General features: G+C 44.8%; 1 protein-coding gene across 13 annotated transcripts in view; it reads left to right on the forward strand.

Annotated features, from left to right (window-relative positions):
* The window catches only part of NRCAM (neuronal cell adhesion molecule), a 282,635-nt gene that overhangs the window by 44,341 nt on the left and 221,134 nt on the right, over positions 1–17,160 (forward strand). For 12 of the 13 annotated variants that reach the window (XM_078442572.2, XM_078442563.2, XM_078442568.2 and 9 more), the window contains exon 2: positions 16,091–16,249. The exons of the other annotated variant lie outside the window; for it this stretch is intronic. The gene's annotated coding sequence lies outside the window, so the exon portion shown is untranslated. The remainder of the gene's footprint in view (positions 1–16,090; positions 16,250–17,160) is intronic. 13 annotated transcript variants of the gene reach the window in all.

Below are 17,160 nucleotides of genomic sequence, written 5' to 3' on the forward strand. Positions count from 1 at the left end.
GGAGGGTTTTAAGAGGAGGGACAATTCCAGAACAGCGGTGCCGAGGGAATAGGGGAGGCCAGACAAATACAGGATGATTAGCCACCACACTGCTCAGAGCTTCTCAGAAAAACATGGCTAGTTAAGCCCTGGGACATGCACTGTCCTGCAGACAGGTCTTTGGAACCCCTCCCCTCACAACAATCTGTCACAGGGCAAGGGGTTCTTGTCTCCGGTCTCTCATTGGCCAAGGTTACCCCATTGGGCTTTAAGTCCCTGCTTCCAGGTGACCCAGCGCCTGTGGTTAGCCTGTGGGGCGGCCAGATCCTTTACCCCAGAGCCCGGTGCTCCACAAGAAGTGGGAGGAGACAGAGCCCCCACAATAGCAGTTAAGGTGGACCAGGATTCCCCCGCTGCTATAGCTCTTGCCACACTAACCATGACAGAGGCTGGGCCAGAGCCATCACCCCAGGGAGACTGAGGCGGCAGGCGATGTTAGGAGACAAGGGGACAGACAGCAAGGGCAGGGACCTTACATAGAGCAAGCAGCCAGAGGAACAGTGTGGGGAGGGGCAAGCAAAGGTGTGAAAGCACATAAAGTGGGTCTAATACAGCAGCCAATAGATAGATATGAGCCTAATAACTAAATAGAATAAATGCTTAATAAATCTTTGTTCATTTCTGTTGGCTTTCTGTGTTTCTACCTTACGGGTGTTATTGGGATAGACGAAGAGGGGTTTAAGAGTTAACACAAACTAAATACATAAGTCTTGAGGGATCAGAGTACAGGAAGGATTTAAAAAAAGTGGGATCAAGGGAATTAATCGAAGAAGGCTTCCTGGAGGAGGTGAGTTTTGAGGTGTCTTTGAGGGCTGTAATGGTAAGGATTTGTAAAGAGGAGGGAGTTGTCTGCAAAGGTCTATTGGAATCTTAGGATCTAAGCAAAATGCTAGGTTTTAGGGTAGATGTTAGACATCTGCTATGATAGTTTAGCTGTGTCGTTTTTAAAAATGTTTGTTTGTTTGTTTTGTTTATTTTTGAGAGAGAAGGAGACAGAGAATCTGAAGCAGGCTGCCCGCTATCCGGGCAGAACTGACGCGGCGCTCGAACTCCTGAACCATGAGATCATGACCTGAGCCGAAGTCAGGCTGACTGAGCCACCCAGGCGCCGCTAGCTTCATCATTTAAAAAAAAATTTTTTTTAACGTTTATTTATTTTTGAGACAGAGAGAGACAGAGCATGAACGGGGGAGGGTCAGAGAGACGGAGACACAGAATCTGAAACAGGCTCCAGGCTCTGAGCAGTCAGCACAGAGCCCGACGCGGGGCTCGAACTCATGGACCGTGAGATCATGACCTGAGCTGAAGTCGGCCGCTTAACCGACTGAGCCACCCAGGCTCCCCTAGCTTCATCATTTTTTAAATAATTGTAACAACAAGCTAGAAAGTTCCTACTTCTACTTTGGCTCATGATCCGAATTTTGGCAAAACATAAAAGGTGGTTTTTGCCTTTCACATGAACAAAATTAACGTTGATGGTATCTAAGTTGGCAAAGAAGTGGACAATTTTCTTATACATTCGTGGAAGCATTTAAATAATCACAGCCCTCTGGGAGGCAGTTTGATGTTTTTATCAAATTTGAAATGCAAATTATTGACCTAGAAATTCCTTTTTTTGGAGTTTATATGGACATAAATATATTTATAAGCTTATTCATTGCAATTTTGTTTCTAGTAGCTAAAACGGGTTCAAATGAAATATCTGTCAGCAGTGGGATGGATAACGAACAAAGGCATATCAGGCACATCATGTTATGTGTCTGGTAAAAGAGATAGACCCTATGTACTGGTGTGGATGGATCTTAAGACACACTGAAAATGCAAGTTGTAAAAGATCATGCATGGTATCATCCCAGAGATATAAGAAACAACAAGGAGCAAAACTAAAAAAATTAAGGGGCGCCTGGGTGGCTCAGTCAGTTGAGCGGCCGACTTCAGCTCAGGTCAGGTTCGTGAGTTCGAGCCCCGCAACGGGCTCTGTGCTGACAGCTCAGAGCCTGGAGCCTCTTTCGGATTCTGTGTCTCCCTCTCTTTGCCCCTTCCTCCCTCATGCTCTGTCTCTCTCTCTGTCTCTCAAAAATGAATAAACGTTAAAAACATTTAAAAAAAACTAAAAAAATTGGGGTGCCTGGGTGGCTCAGTCGGTTGAGCGTCCGACTTCGGCTCGGGTCATGATCTCACGGTCTGTGAGTTCGAGCCCCGCGTCGGGCTCTGTGCTGACCGCCCAGAGCCTGGAGCCTGCTTCCGGTTCTGTGTCTCCCTCTCTCTCTGACCCTCCCCCGTTCATGCTCTGTCTCTCTCTGTCTCAAAAATAAATAAACGTTAAAAAAAAAAAAAAAGTAAAAAAATTAAAATCTCAACCTAAGGATTGTGACATTTATTGTGTTTCTTTCTGCATGTTTTCCCTTGCCTAATTTAAGGCAGAAAAACCCCTCGAAGGTATCATCCTTTAAAGAAGAACCAAAGTCCATGTCTCAGAAAGGGTCAGAGGAAATGTCCACGTCAATGCTTAAGAATAAAGAAGAAGGAAACAAAGATAATTGGGAAGGAAGCCATCGGTAGTTCTGTAGCAATGTTTCACAGAACATTTAGGATGAGGAATTCTTTTTTATGAATTGAAGAAAAACAAATGCCAACTGATTTTAAGGACCTTTTTTTTTTTTCATGTTTATTTATTTTTGAAAGAGAGAGAGAGGGAAACACAGAATGCTAAGCAGGCTTCAGGCTCCCAGCTGTCAGCACAGAGCCCGATGTGGGGTTCGAATTCGTGAACCGTGAGACCATGACCTGAGCCAAAGTCAGGCACTCAACCAACTGAGCCACCCAGGTTCCCCTAAAAAAGCCTTTTAGTAGAAAGTCAGAAAAGAGTATAAGAAAATCGAAATGTAATAATGTAACTTATTGTGCAAAGACCGATTTTTTTTTAAATAGGTTAATACTGGAAACAAAAACATTTTGATTTTATGGTGTAGATTAACAGGTTTTCTGTGGACACGATGAAAGATTTTTATACAAACTGCTTTGTTGTAAGCATGACATTGCAAATGAGACATTTTTCTTTTCTTACTCTAATTTAAATACTGACCTAGGTGGACCGAGTATGTAGAAAAAATCGGTTTCAAAGCGCCGAGGACCCTTTTCTGCCCCATCCCTGATCAGGGCTCAGACACATAACCCCTCCTTCCACACACGCTGTGTAAGGCAGGACTCACCCCCCTGCCCCTGCCCCATGAGGTAACTTGTTCTTTCCTTGGAATGCTCTGCTCCTTACAAAGTTCTTAGTACTCTATGAAAGTAAAATTTACCTCGGGGGAAGGTTTACCTCTAATACACATTAGAACGAGCTTTAAAAATTGATCAAGGCCCAGTCCCCACCCTGGACCAATTAAGTCCCTGGGAATGGGGCCCAAGCATCAGCTCGTTTCTCTAAGTGCCCCGGGGAGTTGTCTGTACCGTGAGGGTTGCCAACCACTCTACTCCTGGAAGCCCATCAGATTTTTAAAGAGCACTCTCCTGTTTGAATTTCGTATCTTCTCCAAGAAAATGACCCGCCAGTCTTCTTGTGAAATGGCTTGTAATGTTGTAAAAGTCTGTATGGTGAGTATCCACGCACACTGAAATCACCGTACGAAGGCTTTTCTCGGGGCATCTGGGGGGCTCAGTCGGTTGAGCGTCGGACTTGAGCTCAGGTCATGATCTTGCGGTTGTGAGTTCGAGCCCCGCATCAGGCTCTGTGCTGACAGCCGAGAGCCTGCAACCTGCTTCAGGTGCTGTGTCTCCCTCTCCCTCTGCCCTTCCCCTGTTTTGGCTCTGTTTCCCTCTCTCTCGAAAATAATCATTTTAAAAAAAATTTAAAAAGGGGGCTTTTCTTTATAAGACATGTGGTTGACATACAGTTAGAGCCACGTACATCATATTACGAGAAAACAGACCAAAATTTGATCATGGGCTGTTTAGTATGTACACATCGGCTTGTATTTGTGTGTCTATATTTTAATAAAGTTTGTTAACTTGAAATTCGGGGTCTACTTGGTTGTAGCAAGTAGACTAAAATGCAACGTAGGACTACACAGATTTGGGGGTTTTTGGAGTCAAAACTCTATGTGTTGAGCAGGTGCTTGTGAGTCTGCCTTTAGTTTTAAATTTTTTTAAAGAGTTCTGCTTTTTGTAATGATTTAAAAACCAACCCAGGGGCGCCTGGGTGGCTCAGTCGGTTAAGCGTCCGACTTCAGCTCAGGTCACGATCTCGCGGTCCGTGAGTTCGAGCCCCGCGTTGGACTCTGGGCTGATGGCTCAGAGCCTGGAGCCTGCTTCCGATTCTGTGTCTCCCTCTCTCTCTGCCCCTCCCCCGTTCATGCTCTGTCTCTCTCTGTCTCAAAAATAAACTTAAAAAAAAATAATAAAAATAAAAAAATAAAAAATAAAAACCAACCCAGGCGGCACCTGAGTGGCTCAGTTGTCTAATTCTTGATTTCATCTCAAGTCATGATCCCAAGGTCATGGGATCGAGCCTCACATCAGGCTCCGCACTGACAGAGGGTTCTCTCTTCCTCTGTCCTTCTCCCTCCGTCTCTCTCTCTCTCTGTCTCAAAATAAGAATAAAAACAAAAACCAATCCAGGGTAGTGGCAGAAATAAGCCAAAGGTAGGACACATACTTGGCTTGATTTAGTGGGAACTCAATCAACCAAATGCTGCATTTTAAAAAGAAGGATATAACAGACAGCATGTGTGTGTGTGTGTGTGTGTGTATGTGTATGTGTGTATATATATATATGTGTATATATATATGTGTGTACACACACACACATACACACACACACACACACACACACACACACATATTTGGTTTTGAGTTTGGTGGTGAGAACCAGGAATTATGATATGGAGAGTGTAGAATCTAGGTTTCCTCCAGAAATCTGTGCATATTATTTTATATGGCAAGTTAAGATAAACCTACCCTTGTATTCACAATTTCTGTGATTTGTGAGGATTGTTTTTGCCTGGGGAAATTATGTTAAAAGTGATTTTCTCATCTTCACGGTCTCTCATAAGAGAGAGACTTAGAACATTGTGTGCGTGTGTGTGTGTGTGTATGTGTGTGTGTGTTTGTGTCTAAGGCATTGTGCCCCCTTCCAGAAAATGCCCTGTTCCTGGACCCCTAGCTGGGTACGGGGACGAAGATGGGCTGATCTGGTCCTCAAACATGGCACCTGGAGACTGGCATAATGTGAGAGATGGTGTCAGAGGAGAAACGTAATTGAAGTGTGACCCAGGCACGGATGTAAAGAGGCCCAAAGTGGGTGTCGGAGAGATGGCAAATCTGGGGAGGAAGCGTTGGAGGGGATCCCCAGGTTTTAGGAAGAGTGTAGCTGTCACAGGCTGTTAGGAGGAGGGAGCTGTGAAAGGCTGGTTTTGCGAGTAAGTTGCAAGTTGATCTTACCTTTTTCCCCCATAAAGGATGTAAACTATCTCATCCATTTCTACTGAGGCAAAAACAAGTCCAGTATCGCTTCACTTTAGCTGATGTGCTGATAGTGGTCAGGAGTCCGGAAGTCATACCTCAGCCCAGGTTACATTTCTTGCACTGCTCTGCACTTACCGATGCTAGCCCTACTCCTGATTTCCTGCCCGGTGTTCACACACTCATCCCTGATGAAACGGGTTGCGTCTGTCGGAAAATCCTGGTGCTCTTCATTCTCCTTTTTCACCTGGCCAGGTGTTCCGCGTCCTGCCTCACCATGAGCTGCTCTCTGGACATGTCACACCAACCGTGTGACGTCCCCTGACCCAGAGGCTTCATTTCTCACATTTCATTTGCGGTGCATCATGGAGGCCGGCGTGGGGCGGGGGGGGGGGGCAGGGAGGGACAAGGGACTGGGAAGGGCCATGTCACTGACAGCCACAGTCCTGTCCCCACTGCCACACACCGTCATCTCAGGTAACTCAAGGAGACCATTTCTTCCTGAACGGTCCCATTTCTTTTTCTTCTAATCCCTTCGAGGGAGTGTTCAGCCTTGGAGAGTAATGAAACCCTATCCTCCATGGCCCCTTTCCAGCTGGGTGCAGTTCTAAAGTGCACTCAAAGCCAATACTAATTATGCTCAAAGTTTCTTATTAATAACAGAGTAAAGACATATGTGAGTGAATATTGAATATTAATTTTCGCTAATGAAAGGCCTTAACTATTTTATTATGGATGTGAAGCTATCTTGGTATCTATGGGTGGGGCATTGGCATAGAGCGTCAAATGTCAGGAGGGGATGCCGGTGCCCTCTGGCAGGAAGCTTCCAATTTTCTGGGACGGCTTTTCCCACATTCTTGCTAAAAGCCTGTGGGTAGCTCAGCGGCTTGGCAAATACAACAAAATCTCCTGGATTGGAGCTGCTCTCACCGAGAATCTGTGGTTGTGCCGTGGGCCATAACAGGTTCATTTTTACATTTCCCATGCTTAGCTTTTATTAGATAAATGTTTAAACTAGTTTGTGAATTTAGTTTAAATCCACTTAAGAGAATGTTGGGCTCATAGAAAGTTACCAGTTTCACGCATACGCATGATTTATGCTCTGCCTAGAGTCATACCTAGTATACAGTAGGCTCTTAAAAGTTTGGTTAAGAAACTACTGAACGTTATTAAAGCCTCTGAGTTTCTTTGCTGGGTAGCACTTTAAAAAAAACAAGATTTGTTATTGTTTGCACTCGAACGTGACAAAATTAGGTCTCTAAAAAGATGCTTATCAATTTCGGACGAATCGCATCAATGTATCATTTTTTTCTTTTTGCCTTTGTAAAGTATAATGAGTCACTTTTTTTTTTTTTTTTTTTACTTTTTTAATTGAAGTGTGTAACATACAGTGTTATATTAGTTTCGGGTGTACAAGATAATGATTCGACAATTCTGTACATTACTCAGCGCTCACCACGGTAAGTGCTGTCTTCGTCCCCAGTATATAATTAGAGCAATCGCTCTTGGCTTCACATTAAGAGCCTCACTCAAGACCAATTAAATCAGAATTCCAGATGTGGGTTTTGGGCGCTTGTGGGGGGCGGGGAGGAGCGGTCTTAATTCTTTAACAGTTTTATTGAGGTGTAATTAACATACAACAAACTGCATCCATTTAAAATGGACAGTCCGAGGAGTTTTGACTTACATATTCCCCTGTGCATCCATCACCGTAATCAAGGCAACCACGGCACTGTCTGTGGATTCCCAAGAACCAGCAGGGCTGAGAACGACCACCATAAAGGCTCAAAATCATGAGCTGCTTAAGGCACGTAACTTGTAGTGTCTTCTCATCTAACAGTTAATAATAACAGCATCAATGAGACTAGTTACTTACAATTTCCCAGTCTAGCCCATTGTCTCTTTTGAGACAAGATACAGTCGCATTAACAAGACAGTGAGAAACATTATTATTTTTTTATGTTGGGCTAACAGTGTTTCCCTCAAACTCTCTTTCTGCCCCGGAAGGACGGTCTCCACACATAGCCTGGGGTTGGGGACCGTTTGTCCATGGGTCCTGCTCTGATACGTTCATTGGAAAAGGCAAGCTTTTCCTAGTAATCTGAGCTAGCGTAATGGAGCAGACTACTCCTTGCCGAGCCACAGATGTACAGCAAGGGGCGGGGGCAGGGCTGTGAAGGAGCCAGGGGGAACCGGCTCTCTAAGGCACGGGGAATGTGTGCCGGCTCTCTAAGGCACTGGGACTGCAGTCAGGGGATCACAGATCCCAGTGAGGCAGATGGAACTTTGTAATCGACTAATGCTCTGTGAATCAACTGGGTAAGAACTCTGCTGACTGCTGTTCAGCCAGTGCTAGTAAAATGATACATGTTTAGAAAGTGATGTAAAAAAAAAAACCAAACAGCCAAATGGAATAGCATTAATGGCCAAAACTAGGAAATTGATTAAATGAATATGACTTATTTATATGGTAGACTATTACCCAGACACCAAAATTGATCTTGTATGATATTTAATGACTTGGGGAAATGTTCATTTTGTTAGGTGGGTACAGCAGGTTACTAAATCAGTGCATAATGTATTACACTACTTCTGTATTGAAAAATGTATACACAGACACACATACATACAGACAAAAACAACACTCATAAGGCATAAAGGCCAGTTTTTATTTTTTTAATGTTTGTTTATTTATTTATTTATTTTGAGAAAGAGCGTGAGCAGGGGAGGGGCAGAGAGAGAGGGAGACACAGAGTCTGAAGCATCTCCAGGCTCCGAGCTGTCAGCACAGAGTCTGACATGGGACTCGAACTCATGAACCTGCAAGATCATGACCTGAGCCAAAGTCGGATACTCAACCGACTGAGCCACCCAGGCGTCCTGACAATTTTTATTTCTGGTGGTGGAATACAACATGCCATTTTAATTTTTTTCCTTTAATTTTCTTGTACTTTCCATATGTCGAAAAGCGAAACCACCTTAATAAATGCTGCTAAAAATCAGCTGTCAAAGTTTCTCCCAGATAAAAATCAAATACTGCCTAAAACAATCCAGTTAAAATGAAGTACAAAAATAAAAACCATTAGCATTCCTGCTTCGAACTCCTGTGCGTTACCCTGTAGGCACCCGCTAAGTGCTTCTTGAGCGATCTGAATAATGACAGGAGCGACACAAAATAAATAAACCCCCTGCTCAAGTTGGAACTCGCTCAGTTGCTTTTCAGAGTCATCAAAGCAGATTTGTTTTGTATGTTCTATTAAATTCAAGTTCGAGGTTGCAAAGCATTTGTGTTACTGTTGAAGGGTGTTGGCATTTCATTTCGTTTTGACTTGACTCCAACTGTTATTTAGCAAGAGGACTGGGCGATATGCAAATAAGCGGGTTTCTGCCCAAGGGCTGTGGTATATCGGTTCTTGAAAACTGATTTCGAAGGAGTGTTCTCTCCGACGTGGGGGAAGACCTGACATGGGTCCGCGCGCCCCTCATGTTGAGGTTAAGTGGCTGAAGTACAGCAGGGACTCCCCGAGGCCCCGTGCGCGTCCCTTGCACCAGACCCTCTGCACGGCGCCTGCGCTCTGGCCACCGCTCTGGCCACCGGCGGTTCGCCGCCATCTTGGTCTCCCTTATTCATCCCTCTGTCCTCATGGTGCACAAACGTGCTCACTGCTCCGCTGCTCCCTAGAGTTCTGATTCAGGGAGGTGGGCCGTGTTTACGGCCCATCCCAGACAGAGGTGCTTTTTCCCACCTCCAGACTCCCCTGCACGTTGTTGGCACTTCACAGCATGTGTGTCAATCACACGCTTCACGTGCTGTGAGGCCAGACACGTTCCTCCTCCCTTGGCTTCTGAATTCGAGGGAGCACAGCAGGCCTTATGGGGACTGATTTCTAAGACCTCGGGGCATCTCTCAATCCAAGAATATGGAAAGTTTGTAAGGTGCTTGGCTTTTCCCGTGGGGCATACTGCTGTGGCCTTATTTTTATTTTTTATTTTTTTTTGTCATATATGGATCTTCCTCGACTTACAGTGGGGTTCCGTCCTGATGAACCCGTCGCAAATTGAGAATATCCTAAGTCTAAAATGCATCTAATACACCTGATCTCCCAAACAGCACAGTTTAGCCTGTAGCCTACCTTGCGTGTGCTCAGAACACTTACATCAGCTGATAGTAAAATCATCTAACACACAGCCTGTTTGGTGATCGGGTGGTGAATATCTCATGTAATTTAGTGAGTACGGTACTTAAAGTGACCAACAGAATGGGCATGTGGGTACAGAATGGTTACAAGTGTGGGGCTTGTTGACTCTGGTGATCCCACGGCCCACAGAGCTGCTACGTGTTGCCCGGCATCGCGAGAGGAGCGTCCCATGTATTGCTAGCCCAGGAAAAGATCCAGATTCAAAACTTGAAGTTCAGTTTCTACTGAACGCATATTGCTTTCATACCATCGTAAAATCAAAAAATGGTACGTTGAAGCATCGTAAGTCACGGACTGTCTGCCCTCATGTCTGAAGTTAACTGGCTTTCCAACATTAACTGAGGTTTTATGTCTCGGCTAGTGTCTTCCCCTCCTCACACAGTTTTTGTGTATTTGTTTGCTTGTTCAATGACATCAGCAGAAATAGAAGAGGGATGCCATAGCACAGAGTTAGGCAGACCGCATTCAAATCCCATGTTAGGATAATCCCAGGTTAGGCAGACCGCATGTCAAATCCTCGGACATGGACAAGCTCTCTGACTTCGGGATGCATTACTGGACTTTTCTGTGCCTCAGTGTGCCCACGTAGAAAATCTGTACAATAATGGCCACATTGTGGGATTATTGTAGGATTAACAAGTTTGTGTAGGAACCTCTTAGCCCCTCCTGTGGGCCATGAACGTTTCTCACTGAATACTGGAGCGCACATCCTTTCTTCCTGGCTCCCTCCTTTCAAACCTGAAATCGGGCTCAGAATAAGGAAACTGCACTGAGGTGTGAGTACGGAGCAGCTAGCGAGTTTGCGTGTTTCAAACTGGTGTCCCGGCAAACTGCTAAGTCACATCCCATGAGCCTCCCAGGTGGTCACTGTAAAATCACCAACCACACACATGAGGCCGTGAACGCCAAGGGTCTCTTCTCTCTGCTTTGCTTAACCAACGTGATCTGTCCAAAGACTTTAAAATAATAGAAAACATACATTGCAGGCATGAAAGTGGCGAATGGTACTCACGGGTTGGCAGTTCTCTGTCCCATCGGGTGACTCTGGCCGGGCTGTGCCCGTGGCCACAGCAGAGGGAAAGGGAAGCGCCACGTTTCCTTCTTTTCTTGGAACTGCCATCTTTTTCTCGTCTCCCATGCCAGTGTCTTCTCACAGGACTCACAAGAGAAGAAAAGTCTCACTGTTCTGGAAACGCTAGAAAACGTTCCAAAACTTTCTCAGCGTCCTTCCTAGCAACAGATCCAGTGACTTCCTCCACATTTCTTCCGGGTGGCACTGCTCTCTTGGTGTTTATTACTCTTTGCCACCCACTAGCCATGCGACGCTGGGCCATGAGTTCTCATTCTGTGCCTCGTTCTCATTTTTCCCTCCTATTAGGTGCGACACGAAAATGCCCACCTCGGAAAGTTGTTATTGAATATATGGATCAAATACATGCCCAAAGTACCCAGTATGGAGTAAGCTTTCAATGTATGTTGGTGGGTAGTCATTCGATCTGCGTGAACAATGAATGCACCTGTGGGGTTGTGCGAGTAACATAGACTAGCAATTCCAAAGCTCGTCTCTGCGAAGTCCTGGCTTTGCTGCTCACTAGCTGTAATGAATTATCGATAACTTGCCCAACTTTGCTCAACCTTTATTTTTATCCATAAGATGGCAAGAAAAATACCTATTTTTCAGTGTCAAGTTAGATTACTTTTGTGAAAAATAAACCACAAAATGCCATACGACCCAAGATGGTATTATTATCTCTCATCTCTGCCTGTCTTTGAGCAGAAGCTGCTTAGTTGTCTTTGTGTTTCTTGTGGCTCGCAGGGCAGTACCTTGACCCCAGTGGATCAGACGGTAATTGTTGAAAGAACAGTGTCACAATTCGACACAGCTGAGAAAAAAGAAGCAAGGCAAGAAGGCCTCTGTGTCTTCAACAGAGATGGCAGGAAATCTACACACACACTCGTGTGTTTGCTTTGTAGACAGGCCCAAGGAGCCCTCCCTTTGAAGATTTCCAGTCTTATTTACACAGTCAGTCCTGGGACAACCAGGGGTACCCAGGTAGAGGACGGGTTGGGTTGTTCCAGGAGGGCACACTGACCACCATGAGAGACTGGAGCTTGACAGTCTGACCGTAAGGGTACAGACAGAAAAACTAAGAAAAGCAGACACAAGAACTTAAAAAGCTCTTCGGTGTGGGGCTTTTTACTCTAAGGAGAGATCCCATGAGGCTTCCTGAAAGCTGAATTAGACAAAGCAATTGAGATCTTTGGAGAACAATTTCACTTTGGCAGGGGTATACCAGATGACCTAAAATGACAGACTCTGCTAATTTCCATGATTGCCTCTGGGAAGGATGAAACTAACGTGGCTCTGGTTTTGCAATATGTTTCTCAAACATAACTTCTTGGTCTGCTGCACAGGTAATTATTCTAACTACAAAGTTCATGTTGCCAATTATCGCAACTATGGCCTAATTTTCTCTAATGATGCTGAAATCTAATCCTTCTGGGTTTTGCGGTTTTTTACCAAGGAAATGGTAAAACCTTTATCCAGCAGATGAATTGCGTGGTCCCGTCAGTTTACATAGCTATTTATATCTTACAGATGATTTGCAGTCAATTTGGAGAATTGGGAATTATTAATTTTAAGTAATGACCTCAACACTAAACTACATTCATTTTTATTTCTTGACCGGTCTGGTTTTTGCTGTTTTCCATACCACTATTTGCTCTGTGAAGTAGTGTCTTATTCAGTGTTCTTATCATAGCATGAACATCATTCTGGATGGTATGCTTGTCTAATTTGTAGGCGGCATGAAGGTGAAAGGCAGAACAAATATTTTGGAGGGGTAGAATTGAGAGGTCGCGAATTTTTGGCAAGCTGGAATAATGAGCTCCATTTTTAAAGGTGCAATATTAATGGGGTAAAAATAAAGCCTTTAGTTGGTCCTAACAACAATACCTACAGAACGATAAGGGAGATCTTCATTGTCAAGCTGATAAACAGCCGTAAGAACGGCCGGGAAATGAGGTGCTATAATTTTATTCCATACGTACTGCCCATTTGGACTTGTGGAGAACAGAGACTCAGGGCGCCCTAAGGAGCAGGGACTTGCCACCCAGCTCCCCTGCCTGGGTCTGGAAAGGGGGAAGCTGTCAGAGTCAGGCAACTTCAGGGATGACTCTTCTCTCTCCCGGTTTCTCATTTGGCCTTTCTGCTTACCTTTGCATATTCGGGAGGTCCTCCTCTGACACCTGATGTCCACTCCAAATCCCAGAGAGAGCTAGTTTGATGGACTTGGCTGATCATCGTCTCCCTTCTGGGGCGAGACCCTTGCACAGAGCCACCTCATGGGCCCTCCGCCAGCCTCTGTGGGATACTCAGGGGTATCCAGTCAGCGGCCGCCTTGCTAAAACCACAACTTATCCCTGCTTTTCAGAACAGCGGGCTGTGGTTGGGCAGTTGACATCAGAATGCAAATCTGGATATGTCTCCAAAGGCCAGCATTGAGACCAATGAGTGAAAGCTACAGGAAGCAAGGTTCGTCTCCATATGGAGTCCCTTAAAATGGATTGGGCCATAGGCAGATGGGTGGTTGGATACAGTGACCGTCGAGGCCCCCTCCAATTCCCAAAATTTTGTGCTTTTATTTTGACCATCATTCTTTCATGTCTTCCCAGACATGTCTAATGAAAATCCTCTTTTTGCATTGTCATTAAACTTAAGGTAATTCTGCCACCGTACAATTGGAATATGCCTGAGGTGTCAGAAACAGTAGTATTTTTGCCTCAGCCTCTTAAATTAAATATTTAAATGTTCGGTAACGTTTCGGTGAATTGTAAATGGTGGTCCAGATACCCCTCGGGTAGGCTTTTAAACTCATATTCGTGAGGGCCTGAGGCAGTTAGGGCAGATTTCAGTGGTGACTCTTCAGATAGTTGCCCAAGCTGACGTCCCTCAAAATAGTGTCATTAAATCTTCGGGAGTGTGTGCATGCGCACGTATGGTATAGTCGTGTGTGTGTGTGGGTCTGCGTAGATGTGTGTGTGTGTGTGGTGTGGTGGGTATGGTTGTGTGTGTGTGTGTGTGTGTGTGTGTGTGTGTGTGTGTGTGTGTGTTGTGCAGGGAGAATGGAAATCCTTCCGTACCATGTTACTCCTGGCGGAAACAGCGGAAGTAGGATTTCATCAGAGGAGCTCTGCTGCCACCAGGAAGCCCGCGGGATGCTTCTGGCGCCACTGCCCAGGGTGCGACTGCGCATGCGCGGGGGGCAAGCGCCGCCTAAGTAGACCCAGAGCCGAGGAGCCTCGCCTCTGGCTTGCGGGTCACTGTGTTCCCCGCCCGCCGGCCCACGGTTAGGAGAGAGACTAGCTTTGTGAACTCTCTACTTCCTCCATCCTGGGGCTGAGCCTGACCTCGCTGGGCTTCAATTGCCTCACTTAGAAATTATAAATAAACTGTTCCGGTACCAGTAGTGAGGTCTGAGAAGTTTGTTTGGATGAAAGCACTTCTTAGAAGCACGATGTCCAGCTCATATGAAGGACTGTAACTTAGTGAGTAGGATTAGCTTTGATCTCTATTGTTCTGTAAGGAGTGGGGGCCCAGAGAGCCCGTGGCCTTGATCCTCGGTCAAGCATGTGACTCCATGTCTCCCCGTCATACGGCCCGGCCTGGGAGAGATCGAGTCCAGCCCCAGCTCAGGATCCAACTTTACCTCCCCTAAAGACTTGATTCTGTCCTAGTGGTGTTCTTTTGCTTGGACCCTACCTACATCACCATATTTCTCAGGGCATCAGTCCCTTCTTCTTGAAAATTGGGCACCGGTGTGATTTTATAGGGTCTTAAACTTTGGATACTATTAATTTAAATTGTATTTGTTTCATTTTATTTTTTAATGCTTATTTATTTATTTTGGGAGAGAGAGAGAGCGAGAGAGCAGGGAGGGGTAGAGAGAGAATCCCAAGCAGGCTCTGCAGTGTCAGTGCAGAGCCCCTATGCCGGACCTGACCCCACAAACTGGGAGACCATGACCTGAGCTGAAATGCAGAGTCAGACACTTAACTGACTGAGCTACCCAGACACCCCTGAATTGTATTTGTTTTAAAACAAACTTGAGGGGCACATGGGTGGTTCAGTCGGTGGTTCAGGTCAAGACTTGACCGTCTCTGAGTTCGAGCCCCACATCGGGCTCTGTGCTGACAGCTCAGAGCCTGGAGGCTGCTTCAGGCTCTTTCTCTCTGCCCCTCCCCTACTCACACTCTCTCTCTCTCTCTCTCTCTCTCTCTCTCTCAAAAATTAATAAACATTAAAAATAATGTTTTAAGCAAACTTGAATTATCAGGTGCAAACCATGAGGGTGAGGCAGAATGTCAGAGCTAGATGAGCTGTCTTCTCAGACTTTGTCTCTTTGGAAAAAATGCCTGTGCTCGGGCCCCATCCCACCTGAGATTCTGATTTCATGTCGAAGATTTATTTGGCCTGGATGAGGCAAGCCAGAGATACTTTCTACAAGCTCTCCGAGTATCGTTAAAAGTGCCCGCAGGGTAGAGAAGCACTTAGCAAGCCCAAGGTCAGACCATTAGTGCTGGGAGCAGATGTAGCGCTCTTGGCTTCTGCTCTCCTCCTTACACACTGACCCCCAAGTTCTGGTTTAAAGAGGTTTTCTGAATGCTCCCTTCTGCGATTTTTACCCTTTCTCATAAAAGTGAGGCATTAAACAAACACAGTAGTTGAGTACTTCTGTTAGTTGGTTTCCGATTAACGAAGGCTTCATTATGTGTAGCTCTACCTTAACCTTACACTTGTTTTCTTAGTGTGTTTAGCAACTCTCTTTATTCCCAAATGCCTTCTTTTCTTACCGCCTTCAAAGCCACCTCTAAAATGTAATTGCATTGCTGAGTTCTTCTCTGACATTGTCAACCTTGATCAAATACTTCGTTCTTCATTGTTTGTTCTTTTCTGTCGGTGTTAGATTCTTCCCGGCCACAGCCTGTGTGTCGATGTGATTATAAAGCACATGGTGTTCTCATGAAGTATAAGAATAGAATAAGATCAAGTGCCTTTCCCACCCCCCCTCTAATTTGTGTGCACAGTTGTTTCCTGCTGTTTAGGGGTCACTCGGGCTTTCATCCTACACTAAGATGTAATTGGAATTATGTTACCTGTTTTCATTGACTGTTGCCATTAAATTGCTTAAAGTCTTAAGACATTGATGATCTTAAGTGCAGAACAGTGTGGTTAAAATGAATCACGGAATTTAAGATGTATTAAGTTCCCCTTGCCGATGTTAAGGTGGTAGGTAGAGTGAAATATCAGCTTAATAGAATTAACTAACCCAAAACAATTTACACTGTTCTATGTTTTTTCTTTTCTTTTCTTTTCTTTTCTTTCTCAGGAATCCTTGTGGTGTTCTTCCTTAGCGCCTACTACCCCTGTTTGCTGAAGACTTTGGCCAAAGCTGCTCTCAGCTGTTGGCATCATCCTGAGGAAAGGACAGCTTTCACACATCAGGGAAACTTTCAGGAGACTGTGGGCCCCAGTGGATCTTCTGAAGGTGAGAGTTAATCAGTCCTCTCTTTGTCTTTAGAAATCTAAATTAGCTGTTCTGTCTTCCAAAATCTACTTCTTGGAAAAGAGTGAATAAGAGACCAGGTTGTTGAAACCTCTCTGCATAGAATTGAGAGTTTTTCTTTTTCAGGAGACTTTTTCAGTAGTTATGAAGGAAATCACTTGGTTATTTTGACAGAACAGGAATTTATTTGATGTTGTGGCTCTGATCTAAGAAGACTTATTTGAACACACACACACACACACACGCACACACCTTGAGAAATCAATAACATTTGTCTTCTCAAAAGACTTTCTTACGTATTTAGTGTCTCTCAGAGCCTTCATAATAGCCTTACCTTGCCTTTTAGGAATGTTTTAAGGACAAAACAAAACAACTTCAGTGAAAGCACTTTGTAAACCATGAAGATTTATTTGCATAAGTAAGAAAGACAATGACTATGTGGAATCCTCCAAAATACCCTTATATCCTCCAATCTGTTTTTCTTTATATAGTTTGATTCATTTTTAATATGGTTCCGTAAACTTTGCAAGGATCTCAAGGAGCAGAGGTGGTGAGTCCTTACCTTCAAGGAATATCTGTCATGTGCAAGAGACAGACACATGAATAGATAACCAATTCCAAAATGATGAAAGTATATTGAGACTGCATTAAGGAGTGCAGCAGAAGCTGAGGCAGCCTGGGGCCAGAGACTGTGTGTATAAAAAGCAGGCTGCTTACAGGAGGTAACCCCTGAAGTGGCCCTTGAAAGATGAATAGGAGTTGGCCTAGTGGAGTGACCTAGGGTCTTGTAGACAGGAGCAGCGGGATGCGGGTGTGAAATCTGCATGCGGAATAATAAGTTGTTAGGGTTATTGAACCACAGGGTATGAAAGGTGTGTGTGTGTGTGTGTGTG

Source organism: Panthera onca, chromosome A2 (assembly GCF_046562875.1).
Source record: "Panthera onca isolate mPanOnc1 chromosome A2, mPanOnc1 haplotype 2, whole genome shotgun sequence".
Classification (NCBI taxonomy): Eukaryota; Metazoa; Chordata; class Mammalia; order Carnivora; family Felidae; genus Panthera; species Panthera onca.